The 15,858-nt window shown below is 40.4% G+C and overlaps 1 protein-coding gene across 2 annotated transcripts in view; it reads right to left on the bottom strand.

Annotated features, from left to right (window-relative positions):
- The window catches only part of LOC108942469 (transcriptional repressor p66-beta-like), a 38,546-nt gene extending 32,521 nt beyond the window's left edge, over positions 1–6,025 (bottom strand). For both annotated transcript variants that reach the window (XM_018765865.2, XM_018765866.2), the window contains exon 1: positions 5,816–6,025. The gene's annotated coding sequence lies outside the window, so the exon portion shown is untranslated. The remainder of the gene's footprint in view (positions 1–5,815) is intronic.
- Positions 6,026–15,858: the final 9,833 nt, after the last annotated feature.

Raw genomic sequence — 15,858 nt, 5'->3', positions numbered from 1 at the left:
GCAGTGGAAACAGAACCAGGAGAAAGAGGCCAAATCAAGAGCCTGTTCCAGTCCCTGCTTTCCTCACCCCTCAGAACCATGACAGTCCTGTCACTTTGCAGTACACCTGTCCAACATGTGTTTTCAAATGTATCATGAATAAATGGGGATGTTTCGCTCATACCCAGTGTCTTATCAGTCCTACACCCAAACAAAGCCATCGTGTGATGCAGGTTTTTAGAAGCTTTAAGAATAAAGACTAAATCGAAAGGTATTGGTATTAAGTGTACTAATTAAGACAATGGTAAAAGTGACTTAGGAATCTGGATGCAAGTACAAATTAACTTAGTCTTTTTGGCCCTAATTATGCTCACAGGTCATGAAGATAGTATGCACACATTTCTTCCCCCCCATATTCCTACACAAATATACAACTCCTCCAAGGAATGCATTTAGAGATGGGTGAATACAAAAACACTCAAGAATAACTTCAAAAACTAAGTAAAACCACATTTTTAAGACAATATTGACAATGACAATGAGAAAGAACAGCATGCAATCCTCATGCAATGCAGATTGCTTTAAATCAAGATTAATGTGGGCCAAAGCACCACAAGACCTGGCAAAAAGAAGAGGGCACTGGGCCAAACTAACAATGCAAAACCAAAAATACTGGTTATAACTTGCAATTAAAAAAAGTTAAGTTCAAGTGGCACATACAGACCTAAATGCCCTATAAATCCTCTTTTACAAGTTTGCCAATTTCATACTTAACCCTATTTTTACAGATCCAAAAATGTAAGACTCAAATTTCACACACAAAGATAGTAGCACAGTTAAGGATCTGTGGACCTAGTTATGGTGACTTTGTTCAGCATGACTACACCATCTAACCCCAGTTTCTCTAAAAGGGAGAAGAGAGGTGAAACACAAAAGCCTTGGAGTACTAAACCGCAAAAGCTCTGTCCCTAGACCGGTAAAAGAAAATTAGCTACGTCCAGTCTGAACCACATCACGTGACTTCCCTCAACACCAACTAGTGAGCTGTGAATCTCTGCAGAGCAGGTTTAAATGAGCAGAGTCAAACTCAAATCTGGAAGCTTCTTTGGTGTCATGCTTGCCTAGCAGGCAGGCCTGCCAGCATGTATACGGTAGGACCCCTCCAGCAGGGAACCACATTCAATTGGCATTCTTACCAGCTAACACAGCGACTGTGCCCAGTACTGGGTGTCATTTATTAAGCTAAATGGCCAAGAAGACTTATAAACTTCACACAGAGAGCTATTCATTGCAGTCAATTGTTTCCTTGCACTTGACTATATGCTATCGCATGCCCAGCATGATCCCTTGACTTGTAAGCCCTGCTTAGGTGTTAATACAATGAGCACATCACACGGCAGCCGACCTGCAATTAAGAAGAAAAATAAAATCTGGGGTTCAAAACAAACAGAATGGCCTCAGCTGTTCAAAACAGTTCTGATCCAAATACATTTCTTTTTACAATTTACCTGGCTGACATCATTAAGTATACCCGCTCTCAAGTGTAAATGCACACATACATTTAAACAGAAATTTTAATTAAAAAAAAAAAAAAAAAAAAAAAAAAAAAAAAAAAAAAAATTAGCAGGTGGCTGGCTTTTAACAACTTACTTAAAAGTATTAAAAGCAAAATTATTCTTGCTAGATAATCATCATTACAAAAATACCTAAAGGAAGGCTCCCACTCAAAGTGAAAGTACATTTATTCAGTGTCAGTACAAAAACAGGATGATGAGGGACTAAAACCAGGATCGTTATTTTGCCTTATTCAACTTCACTTAAAACTTTGTGTGTCTATAAACTTTGCCCACAAGCACTGAAATTGCAGGGCTCAGCATTTACTAACACATTCTTTGAAGTCTGCTTGAAATGATTGGGAACAATAGAGTCTGTCGCAGTACAAATGCAGCAGTCACATGCAATGGTCCAATGGCTTAAACAGTGACGACATTCACAAGCACAAATGCAGAATGAGTCAAAACCATAACTAAGACTTTGCAAGAAGATTTCAGAAGTAATAGTATGAGATTAAACTAAGGAAACCAACTTCCTGAATGTGAAAAAAAAATGTGTACAATTCACAAATTCCCAACCACCAGCTCCAACATACCTTCACTCAGAATTTGCAATGAAGCTAAAAAAAAAAAAAAAAAAAAAAAATTTTTAAAAATTGAAACCATTTTCACAGTCCGGGTGAAAAACTTTGTCAGTGACATACAATACATTTGTAATGGGATATAATGCACAAGCTCACCAACTACAATAGCAATTAAGTTTCCTTTTAGTTTGTTTCCATTTTTTGGAGTATGGTAACCTCTGGTTTTATATCCATTCATTGTTATAAGAGATTAATCCCTTGCTTATCACTACACTTCAAATGTGTTAATTAAAACCACATATCAATTAATTCCACATGCCATTTACTACCACACTGCTTTTAGTCCTGGGGGACGTTTTTTTTTTTACTTCAGTAAATTTTTAAATAAAATGTAACATTCCTGATTAAATGCTAATTAAACACCCCTCTTTAAATGGAAAGTATTGATCTCTCAATTTTAAGAGGAAGGAAAAATATTAATAGAGATCAAATAATTGTGCAAGTGGTACACAATGACAGAAAACTGCCAAAACATATGAGTTTTTAATAAAATATGAGGTAATAAGAAAGGGAGATCAGAGGTTTAGCCTCATAAGACCCATATTACCAGAAGTCTGGAACAGGATGAACCAAAGAAAGGCACATGTGCAGGTATTACCAACTTAGACGTATACCAAGACTGCTCAGTCTGCTATGCTAAGCACTGCTGTTTCCGAGTCGGTGTGTCAGATCATGGTATTCACCTGAATTGTCATATTTGTTTGTATCAAGGTGCAGGAAAAATACCTGTGAAATGCTGCAAAGGCCACCAAAAGCACAAGTAAACAAAACAGGTTGTGTGTGCCTGCCTACATGTAACAAGGCCTGCAGCAATTAGTGCAGAACACGCATCAGAGCCTCCTTTGGCACACCGTTTGCTTCCCATTACCATATAAATCCGTGTGGGTTTAGGCATGCATTATCAAGCAGCAGAGTCTCCCAAGACAGAACTGTGCACTGTGGCCAAGACACAGGGTGTAATCCTGTGCTCTAGATTGTCCAACTCTGCTCCAATATCAATATCGAAAGAGCAGCTGATTGCATAGTGAATAGAGATGTTACCTTCAGACCCAGAGGTTGCAGGTTCAAATCTCACCAACTGCTGTAGAACCCCCAAGCAAAGTAATTACCCTTATTTCCTGCAGTTCCCAAAAAAAAAAAAAAAAACCCCCCCCCACACACAGCTGTACAAATAGGTACATAACTGTAGGAAGCTGACATTTAATTGATGCCTTTCTCCAAAGCAACTTACAATGTTAAGCCATTTACAATTACTTACCCATTTACACAGCTGGGTAATTTTACTGGAGCAATTTAGAGTAAGTACCTTGCTCTAGCATACTACAGATGCCCTCACCCCTTCAGGGACAGCTGGTAGTGTAGTAGTTAGACCTACTGCCTGTGGCTCCAAAGGTTGCGGGTTTGATCCCCACCCCCGGCTATAGTACCCTTGAGCAAGGTACTTACCCTACATTGCGCCAGTAAAATTATCCAGCTGTATAAATGAGTAAATAACTGTAATTTTAACATTGTAAGTTGCTTCAGAGAAAAGCGTCAGCTAAGTGAATAAATGTAAGTCGATCAGGAAAAGCGCATCAGCTAAATAATCGTAACTGCAAAAAGAGTAAATCTGGTGGATAAGCAGAAAAATATGGAGCTATTACAGTCAAGGGGCATCAAGTGTACAATTTCTCCCATGGTTTTCAACAACAGCTGGGATACGCCTTTTCACCAATTCAGTGTAAGCAGGCCTCTCTGAAAATATTTCTGTCTGATCCTAAATTGGCATAGCACACTCGCAGATTTCTTGCTCCATTCCCATGCAACCGTCACACGCGACTGATGGAGCACGGCCCATGTCCGGGACACCAGCGAAACCGTGACAGCCCGGCACGCCAGAGACAAGCAGGTCCACTCACTAATCCTCAGACTGACGGTGAGGGGACGCTTCTGGACAGCATGTATATGATGGGGAGGGAACAGGCCTGGGACATGGCAAACAAGGAGAGAATCATTCAGTCATGCATAAAATGAAAAGATAGGTATGGACAATTTAAAAGATGCTTATTGAAAAAACAGACTTCCGGGGGGGTGGGGGGGGAGGAGAAAAAAAGTCAACAGCTCCCTAAAAAATTGAAAAGAAAAAAAATTGTGGTTGTAAGAATCCTGAGTTACTAGGGAGGTCCCAGAGGCAGTGACAGTCTCCCCATTTTACACAAAACAGATCAAGTAGATACAACTCCAAGCAATATTTCAGTCCAATATTTTGCTCAGAAAAATATAAAAATCTGTGGCTAATTAGCAACCCTGCGAATTGGACAGAAACCAAATTCAGCGTACAGTAAACCGGAGCTTTTCATTTTTAAAAGTCCCGTCTCTTTCGCTTTTCGAAGCATTTTTGGGAATTAAGTATTTTACAGCTATACAAACATTTTATCCTTTACTGCAACTTGAAACTCTACTGTAAATCCCTGCAAGGTGAATTAGAACGACACCTTCTCTAAGTCTTATGTCTTCTGAGAAACAAGCCGTACGCGTACATTTTTTTTTTGTGGCAGAGCAGAAGTCAGTCGCCAGATTTTTAAATTAAAATATACGAAGGTTGAGGAGATATTTTGTAATCACACTTAAGTTTTAGAGAAAAAAAAAAAAGGAATAAAGAAACCCCAAGTCCAGATTCTGAAAACGGCTGCAGTAGACCAAACTGACCGCGCCGTTAGGACAACGGTCCTCCTCGAGCGCGAAGCGGCAGCGCGAGGGGCGGCACGAGGGGCTCCCACGAGGCGGGCGTTCCGCCGGGCTCGCGCACCTTCTCTATATAAACGAGGGACCTTTTGACGAGTAACGCGTTCGCTGCACCATCATGGCACGTCAGACCAGAGGTTCGCGTAGGAATCTCCCTCAGCCTCACATTCCGCTATTTATCTGACATTCCTCCTGAGTTACGGTGAACACACACACACCACGTCCGCGGTACAGTTAATCACCGAGGCGACGGTAGCCATTTGCGTGCATATGAACAAGTTGAGAAAACGTCTTCACTTACGTAAATGGCCGTGTCTCCTGTACATCCATCTGCTTCGCCGCACTTTACGTCTAGCCATTTAGAACAGCACTGCCACTGATGATTTAAATAAAATTGTCATCCTACCTGTAGGTTTCATTTAGAGGAGCACGATAAATGAGAAAGACTGCGGACTCGACTGTACTCCCACAGCCGGGAGCCGATGTGGGTTAACCCCTGGAGACGCGACGTGAAACAATGAAACGGATTTCACACCCCGAAACAAACCATTTGCTTCACTCAGACGTTGGATTTTGACCCCTGCAATCATTTTAATATTCAAATAGGCTAAAACGATACATTTACAGGACGCCGAGAATCCCAGAGCGGATTACTCGGCTGCTTTAACACAGTGTCGTTGACTGACACTGAACAAACCCCACGTCTCTAGAACAATGTATGTCTGCATTTTTCGGGGCATATTCAACCGCCGTATCTAATCCGATTTATCAAACTACAGTCAAATGTGGGAAGAAACCAGCACGTCAGACGACGATGCTCGCCGTCAAACAGAAGATTTTCATCTCCCATTCGTCGTCGTTATTTCAAAATTCCTGTCAAACGGCGGCAGGCCGCAGCGCAATCCTCGGACTCACCTGACTCGCCTTTACCCCCTCAGGTTCCGCTTGCTCCGGGTGCACTCTCCGATCCTGAATCGCCGCAGAAGCTCCTCGCGACCAGTCCCCGGCACCGGCAGGCAACACAAAAGCGCTGATTGGGCCCCGGCGAGCGCTCGTCCCCCTCGGTCTCAGCCCAGACAGACGGGTTATTGGTCGGCGGCTGCGCCGGAGACGCGCCCCTATTAAGGTGTGTGTTGTTGTCTGTGTCTGGAGGGGAGGGGACAAGAAGCGGCCAAATGATGGGAACTAAATGGGTTGTTACGCGAGCTCGCGCGCGCCCGCGACGCTGACAGATAAACTGCGGACAGCCATGTTAACGGTGCCGCGCGAGGGGTGTCGGGGCCGCGCGGGTTGGATTCCTCAACAATACCCGCAAAAAATGTCAGCAGTGCCAAAGTCCTTTCACTGCCACCATGGAACAACTTTAAAGTTAATCCTAAAGGGGACTTTAGTTTTGACATTGCAATTGCATAATTTTCCCAATATTTACCCAAAATACAGTATATTTACCTGTGTATCTGATTTATTTTCGGTCCCGGCGTCTTAATGAATGGCGGCTGACTTGTTGGTGACGGAAAATCGCGGAGGGCTTCATTTATGATCCCATTCATGTTTGTTATGATAGCACTTAAGACAAAACATTCATTGAGCTGATTTATGTCTAATTGGTACATAATTACTTAGCTGCGCAATAGCAATATGCGCTGGCTAATTACAGTTGCTGATTATATTTAATTGCGTTCATTAGCCAAAACAAGGGTTTTACATTGAAATACCTGCAATTATGATGGCAATAGGCTGTCAGTGTGTGCACTCGTGCGTTACTCTGTTCATGATTGTATTTAAAAAAGGCAGAGCGTTTGTTCGTGAATGATCTGCGCCTTCCTCGGAACTGCCCGCTCGTGAGAGGGACTGAGGAAGGTGAGGAATACAGCAGTTCGGGCAGGACAGGTCATCATATTCACGTTCAAAATGAGATTTTTGCATTCATGTTCAGATTCGCGTGTTCGCAACGTCTGAGCTTCTCTGGACCGTTCGGTCGCGTGTGCCGTGTGGGAACTGCTGCACGTGCTTACAAAGCATCCGTTCTAGAACTGTCCAGTTGATCTGGATCTCTGTGTGTGTGTGTGTGTGTGTGTGTGTGTGTGTGAGAAAGAGACACACTGTTTTTCTTCCATTGCTGGTCAATTGTCATACTTACATTCTGCATTAGTCCTCATCATGTGTTGAGGACTAAAACGGCAAACTCTTCTGCATCAAAATTCAGATGCAAATAATATATAGATATTTGACACACACAAATGAACACAGATTTTGCTATTAACAAAGGATCGAAATGTTCAATACAGAAAGAAACCGACGAACGCTATACTTAGAAGTTAAATCTAAATGGTCTGTTTCCTTGTCCTGCGGTATAATAATTATGGCGCCGTTATAGCATATATGTATATTTAATAGAAATGCATTTTGTTTCGAGTTTGAGAACACGTTCTGAATAAACTGGTCAGTTGCGTGTCTGTATACTGTACACTTGCGTGTTCACAAGTACAATATGTGTATTCTAACATGCGCATTTATAACAAAGTATACGCATACACAGGACAACAAAGTACGCGCATTCCGAGCAATACCATTTTTGTCTTGCATCAATGGACTGATGTTCAGTGTGAACATCTGGTTTTCGTTGCCATTCAAAAATGTGTTGCGTCGTCTAGTGGTCGTGTACCGTTAATACACTGAACAGGTGGTCCACATGTCCCTGCTTATGCAGGAAAGATATTGCCATGGTTGTCTGTATCATACAATTTAATGATAGTCAAGAAAAAGTCAAATTTTCACAATACAACATTCATTAATTTAGTAAAGCTTTTCATTTCTGGTAGGGGAGTATGTAGGTGGTCAAGTATTTGCAGCGTTTAGAAAATAGCATTTTGTTCATGGTGTTTGAACCCTGACTATCTCCACAGCTGTTTTTTTTAAGGAAAGTTAAATAATAGCTTGTACACAGAACACAAATAGTATAGTTTCTAGGATTTCTTCTTCAATTAGTGATGAACTGTAATTAAAATCAGGCTGCACATTTTTTAAAGGGATTCCAGTAGTTGAACTGCGGAGAAATTGACAACACTGCTTTTGAGCTTTAACCAGAGCTTTAATGTTTGTTATTGTGCTGTATTCTATAGAACCCTGATTTCCCAGCATCCTCCCGTCACAGGTCTGCAGTTTTGGAGCTGAAATAAACCACAATAGCAGGAAGCTGCATTTTGCTGCTGCCACTTCCTGTGACTGATGTACAAGAGAATGTGCATTTGACAAGTGGTCATAATGGAAATGCATAATGTTTTTGCTGTAATGCATTGGGTTACTCTTTTTTTTTTTTTTTTTTTTTTTTCCCCCCCACGGGGGGGGGAAAACATAATAGAATGAACTAATGAACAACCTATATATGTCAATTCTAACAAGTCTGCCAGTATGAACTTTTCTATAACTTTTAGGGGGAAGAAAATCGTAACAGTTTAGAAGATGCCAAGTTGTTGGTGTCTGAATTGCAGGACAGGTTAAATTTTACGGGGCAGCAGGAACTGTGTGAAATTAATATAATCGCATTGGGGGGAGATGGGATGATTGAAAATAGGAAGTTATACATTTTTCTGACAACTTAACTCGTGCTTGGGATAGTTGATAAAATCTCAGAATAGCCTCAAAGTTCATCAAGCTCTCTTTGCTTCAGTCCAAGTTCAAGTAAAAACTGTGTGCTGTTACTGATGGCAGCGCTTGTGTTCCCAAACCACTTCCATTCAAGGCCACTGGGCAAGAACCGTAAATGCAAAAAATAGCTACAGAACCCTATGCCATAATCTGATGTTTTGGTTTACTCTTTTTATATCTAAGAGGGTTTATGTTTGAAAATGGCAGCATATACCTTCAGCCAGTGTTGTTGGTTATCAGCCATTAACCAGGATGGTGGGCCTCCAACAACAGTCTGTGAGACTCGCTGTGTCCAGTGATTACACTGTATTGTAATATAGAAAAAAAAATTGAAATGTGAATTCATTTCAGGAACCCGTAGGTGCAAATAGGGTTTCTTCACAATTTTCCCTCATTTAAACAGTGTAACTCTTCCATATGCAGTTACATGTAGGTTCATAATACCAGGATGAATATTAAACACCTACCATGGCCTTTTCAGTCACTAGATCAAAACATCAGGGATGCAGCAAGTAAATATCTGCCTCCCTTGCTCTTCATTGAACCACAGCAGCAGGTTGCAAAGTGGTTAGAGGTTGCAGGTTTAAATCCCACATCCTGCTGTATTATTCTTGATCAAGGTAGCTACCCTAAATTGTGCTAGCAAAAAAAAAAAAAAAACAGCTGTATGAATGGGTAAATAAAGATAGCTCACCTGGTGTCTTTGAAATACTGTGACATTTCATGTTAAACAGTTGCTCTACACGGTAAACTTTGTCTAGCCAATTGTTCCATGAACTATCTTTAGTCTTTAAAATAAGTTTTCAGTCCTTGTGCAGTATAAATTTGTGCTCTGTGCATATCTTCATATACATGTTATAATTACATTAAAAAAACTTTCAGTTAAAATTTTTTCCCTTCATGATTTATACACATGTATCTAAAACATATTCTGTTACAGTTATTCATTTAGCTGACATTTTTCTCCAAAGCAACTTGCAATGTTAAGCTACTTGCCATTTTTACCCATATATACACCTGGGCAATTTATTACTGAAGTAAGTAAGTACCTTGTTCAAGGGTATTACAGCAGTAGACAAGAGTCAAAAAGGAGACCTTTGGGTTAAAGGCAGCAGCTCTACCCACTATACTATCAACTGTTCGTGTTATATATGAATTGTATTATTTACATTTATTCATTTAGCTGACAGTTTTTTTCAGCGTGACTTCCAATGAACTCTATGTAGTGTTATCAGCCCACACACCTTATTCACCAAGGTGATTTACACTGCTAGATACACCACTTACAATGGGCACTCATCCATACATCAGTGGAACACACTCTCTCTGTCACTCACACACTATGGGTGAACCTGAACAGCATGTCTTTGGACTGTAGGAGGAAACGAGAGCACCCGGAGGAAACCCACGCAGACACAGAGAGAACATACAAACTCCACATAGACTGAGCAGGGATCAAACCCACATCCTCTCGCACCAGCCAGGCGCTGTAAGACAGCAGCTCTACTCACTGTGACACTGTGCTTCTGTCTCACAGAAATTATAATAAAAACATAATTCTGTGTTTTCACTGAATAGTGGTTTGCACAGAGAATGTATTTTACAATAGTCTAGCTCACATGTGCATTTGAATTCCCAAACATGTCCAGTCACCACAGGACCTTAGTCTTGTGGTTGGATGAATTTTTCAAGCATTTGTTTAGCAGTTGTTGTAGAGCTCCCTCTACAGCCTATTACACCACACTGTACTTTCATCTATCCCACAAGAGTGTTACCTGTGTTGAATTCTGTGTTTCATGAGTGTGAATCAGTCTGTTGAAGATCTCTGCCTAGGATCCCAGTTACAGGGAGGTGGTTGTTTCAATGCAAGATGGGGGTGGGAGCATGTATATTGTTGACTGATAAAGAAATCTAGTGATGTAAGCTCTTTTGTCAACATTTTCCAGCGTATCTGACAGGCCACTGCATACGCATGGGTTTAACCTCTTTCCTTTGATGATAATAAAAAATGTTCACACTATTAAACTACAAGTGTTTACACCAATAAAAAGTGTTAGCACTCATGAGTAAAGCTAAAAACTTGTAGAGGTGACAAAGTGACTCTGGGCACTTGCAGAAGTTTTAGTCCTGAAGAGGATAGTGTTTAAAAAATAAGAATAATGAAGTTAACTTGTGCATGACAGTTTGTGTGGGCTGGCTCGACAAAGATGAAAGCTGCACATTTATAACAGCATGAATTACATTTAAATAAATTAAGAATTAGAAAATTGAAGTATAATGGTGTGAAACGGGATAAAAGCACAGTAGTATGCGGGCAAGACCATGGAGTGCTTTACCACAACTGAGAATGTGGGTACCCAGTTCCAGCAATCCCATGCTTCTCAGTGTTGCTCACATAGGCTCTTTGTGCAGAGGGGCAGTGGATTAAAAAGTGAAAAACAGGTCTTTGTGTTTGCCCTTTAAATACAGCTTTTTGAGGTTGTTTCTCCCTACTGGTGTATTTTTGTTATTAGGGTGCTGTATTTAACAGGTAGCAATAAAAGTGCTGTATGGATGAGTGACCCATTGTAAGTAGTGTATCTAGCAGTGTAAGTCACCTTGGTGAATAAGGTGTGTGGGCTGATAACACTACATAGAGTTCATTGGAAGCCGCTTTGGAGAAAAGCATCTGCTAAATAAATAAATGTAAATGTTAAATGCAGTCCTTCAATACCTGAGGCCAGACAGTTCTATGTGGCTTTGAGGATCAATGCGTAGGATCCATGAACCAAGGCTGTGTGCACAAATGGTATTGATTGCAAATGCGTGATTACAGCTCTGTCTCATGCTGGAGAGTATAAACACATTCTCCAGCAATTAGATATACATAAGTTGTGTGTAGTGCAGCTCATTAACTGCTCATTAAGTGCTCATTAATACAAAGTGAAACTCAAAGTGGCATTCCCCTACCTGACCTGATCATCCAGTCACATGTGGGCAAGTCTGACAAAGGTCTCTTCATTTGGGGAAAGTATTAAAAATTAAATACTTAAGTCACAATATCGTTTTGTTTTGGCTTTATTATCAATGGGCAGCATCAGATGACTGCCAGTCACACTTTTACTAGTGTGAATTAAGAATGCAACAGCTTTATGCTATCAGAATAGGTAGTCCATTGCTGCAATTTATTAGTTATAATATAAGGATGTAATTGTTGTTCAAAGGCACTGAACATACCTCAGAGCTCATTGCAGTGTATCATACAGAAGTGGAAAAACATGTGATGCTACAGTTGCACTGGCAAAGTCAGGCTGCTCCTTTTAACATAGTAACCAAACAAGAATCTCACTTGTCATAGAGGCTACTGTGATCTCAACTGTCACTCTGCAGAAGTTAATGACTGTTACTGGGTATGATGTTCACGGCTCAGCAATCTCCAAGGCATTTCCTTTATGGAAGAGTATCTAGGAAAAAGCCCTAGCTGAGAAAAAGGCTATGATGTTACTAGTGAAGAATTTGCAAAACATCAATTGGAAGATACCATAAAGATGTGGCAGAAAGTGAAACATTTTGTCTTTGAACACGAAGTGGTATGTGTGGCATCAACACTTCACATCAGCCAGTTAACACCATCCCCTCTGTAAAATGTGGTGGTAGCAGCATTATGTTGTAAGGATGTTTTTCTGCAGCAGAGAATCTGTTCAGGATTAATGGGAAAATGAATGTTGAACAATATAGACACATCCTGGAGGAAAATTTGATCCCCTCTGCCTGAACACTTTAACTGGAGAAGAATTTTATTTTTTAACTGAACAATGACCCAAAGCACACTGCCAGTGCAACAATGGAATGGCTTCAGATGAACAGAGCTGATCTCCTTGACTGGCCCAATCAGAGTCCTGACCTTAACCTCATCAAACATCTGCAGTGAGATTTGAAAATTCTTGTCCACCATCATTCCCCAGCTAACCTGGCATAGTATGAGTGACTTTGCTCCATTATGTGCAAAATTAATAGACTGATCCAGCTGGCTCTGAAAGGTACAAGAGGTGGTTTAATGAAGTTCTGAATAAGGAATGAATAATTAGTTGATGGGGGTGCGGTGGCGCAGTGGGTTGGACCACGGTCCTGCTCTCCGGTGGGTCTGGGGTTTGAGTCCTGCTTGGGGTGCCTTGCGATGGACTGGCGTCCCGTCCTGGGTGTGTCCCCTCCCCCTCCGGCCTTACGCCCTGTGTTACCGGGTGGGCTCCGGTTCCCCGTGACCCCGTATGGGACAAGCGGTTCTGAAAGTGTGTGTGTGTAATTAGTTGATATTTGATTTTTTTTTAATTTTATTTCTAATGGTTTATAATTTTATTTCATGGGGGTGTGCTGACGCAGCAGGCTTGGCCGGATCTGGCTCTCTGGCGGGTCCGGGGTTCAAGTCCCGCTTGGGGTGCCTTGCGATGGACTGGTGTCCTGCCCTGGGTGTGTCCCCTCCCCCTCCAGCCTTGCGCCGTGTGTTGCTGGGTTAGGCTCTGGTTCACCGCGACCGCACTTGGGACAAGCGGTTTCAGTCTGTGTGTGTGTGTAATTTTATTTCTCTTTTTAGGTAGCATTATAAGAAGGTGTGTAAAAATAAAAATTCACAATCAAATTCATCAAAATCCCCAGGTTTTGCACTCATTTATGTGACAAAAGGGTTGGGGGATGAATACTTTTCAAGGCACTGTATATAAAATACCTACATAAATGTTTATCAATCGCTCAAAGTTATGATGTGATTGAGGACTTCAGGCAATGCAAACACTTGTGTATTTTCTGAATTCATAACAGCCAGTGTTCAAAACTGATAGTTACCAGAGCTTCAATTTATAGTTTCACTTAGGTGAAAATATGTAATGTTTACTTCTTTGAAAACAATACAATGTAATCAAAATCTAACAATTGAGGAGACTAGGAGACCAAGTGACTGAAGAATTTCAATGACAAGGAGGTACAAAACTTGGAGAGAGGGCAGTGGTTTCCATAAACCTTAGAGTCAATTTCTCTTTTTTAAGGACCTTTGCATATTCAATGATTGATTAATTTATTGTTTGACAGTGTGACAACAGGTGTGCTGGAATTCTCTAGATGGTTCTATGTGACCCCTGGTGAGCAGTCAGGCTATTGTACTTTTTTTCTGACACTCTGGAATCACTCAATCATGGTAATCAAAATTTGTTGCTTAACATTTGGAGCACAGTAATGATGAGTTGTGAAGATAAATCCATCTGGTGCATCAATGCATCCCTTTAGAAACACACAAAAGAGATATTTTCTAATTAATGTTCTTTTTTATTTGGTTTTCAGGCGCTGTGGAATTTAAACAAACAGAGAGAAAGAAAATTGAAATTTACAGACATGTTCACAGCCTGGCATGTGCGTTCAAAATAAAAACCAAAGACCTTACTGTCTTCTCCCAGAATTCCAGAGTACAGTGAAATTCTTCAATAAATTCTGCATTTTGCATACCTGTATTCAGTGACAGGAATAATTTCAAATGATCAATTTGTAGTCAAGGCCATATTTAAAAAAATCAGTAATAGCCAAGACAAGCCCCAGTGAAAGATGTATTTGTTTAGCAGTCATACAGTACATTCCATATCAAGTACAAACTACAAGACTGCCATCAACTTCAAAATCCACTAACGACAAGAACAGGACCAAAAAGAGCTTTGCGTTCCTCCATCAGAACGGAAGAAGGAGCTCGTTGGGTACTACCTGAGACTACAGTGAGAAGAATGCACGTTCACTGTTCTGTGTTTCCTGTAAAGAGCAGCTTTACTTATTATTGTATCTGCACTACGTCCATGTTTCTACTACACGCGTGATTTCCTTTAAAGCAACATATGGAATTGATCATTACACACCTATTATGTCACATGAGAAACACTGATTCTCATTAAATAACCATTTTGTGGTAAAGCCAAGGGGCACAAGGGGTTCACATACTTTCAAGCAGCACTTTATTATCTCTGACTCATTGCAGATGATTTTATCCAAAGCATATTAGAGTATTACAGTCATGTGCACACCTTAGCATTTCTACTGGAGCAGCTTCAGCTAAGTACTTTTCCCAAGGGCACCACAGCAGTAACAGGGAGTGGATTTTCACTGCAGTGTAAGTGTATATCCTCAAATATATCCTCAAACACTATGCTACCAGCTCCATCAAGAAGCGCCTCAGTCATTTGAGGACAGAGGTCATCAAGAAGGAATGAAATATAATAATCGGGCAGTGTGAATAGCGATACGTTGGTCGGGAAACAACTACAGCAAATGAATAAATATTAAACACAAAAATACCACATCTCAGCATAAGCATGCCTGCATGTATCGAAATACAAATCTGAATTTCCTTGTGTCTTTGGAGGAGTCTGACCCTTGTGCAGGCTGAGGAACTTTTAAGTGAAGCAGGAAAAAGACAGCTTGGTCTTTGGTTATTGCAGGTTACTATTTGGTGAAACACGCACCTTTTTTCTTTTGGTTACACTTGCAGGAGAATTTCTCTCAAAACAGTTTAAAGCCTTAGGAGATACTTCTTTGAAAAAAAACACACTAAGTGTTGTTTCCCGAAGGAAAAAAAGAAAGTCAAAACTTTTTCATTGGTGCTAGCATTCGTTCTCTAGTTTTCTAACTGGTGGGTTCACAGGGTAATAGGTAGGGTATCCGTTCAGGTTTGAATACACTAGAGTACTTGTGTTATGTGCTGTTCTTCCTTACTGTTTTTTACATATTCAACTTTTGCTACAGTCTGTGTCAGTTTACTCAGATATGGCTTACGTATGCATTTTTATGGCTTTTAAATGTATCTAAAGCAATTTTTTTCTTTTGTCCAAAAACCACACCTTGCTTTTTTGTTCTCTCACAATTTCTAACATACATTTTCACATTACCCATTAACTGGTAAAAGGAAATAAAACACATGGAATTAAAGGGTTATAGGGAAACAAAAAATAATAATAATAATAATAATAATAATAATAACATTTAGAAATGAACATTAAAATGCCTCCAGTTTTGGTTACATTTCCCATACACTAGGAAAAACATCAAGGATAAAAGAGAGATAGAACCAAAAGCTCAAAAAAAGAACATCCAAACAATATTTCAGCAATGAATCTAGGTTTACCACTACATGACTCAAGCTAAACAAAAAAAAATACATCTCCCGTATCATAACATGTTTTCTTCTTTTTTCTTTTGGTACAATACGTTTTTCACACATTTCAAGTAGAAAAAGAGAAAACTTAGGAGGAAATTTTTTTGACAGTAGCACAATGGATTAACCTTTAATACACATGAGGGCT

This window comes from Scleropages formosus, chromosome 23, assembly GCF_900964775.1.
Source record: "Scleropages formosus chromosome 23, fSclFor1.1, whole genome shotgun sequence".
Taxonomy (NCBI): domain Eukaryota; kingdom Metazoa; phylum Chordata; class Actinopteri; order Osteoglossiformes; family Osteoglossidae; genus Scleropages; species Scleropages formosus.
This window is presented reverse-complemented; position numbering and strand designations above follow the sequence as displayed.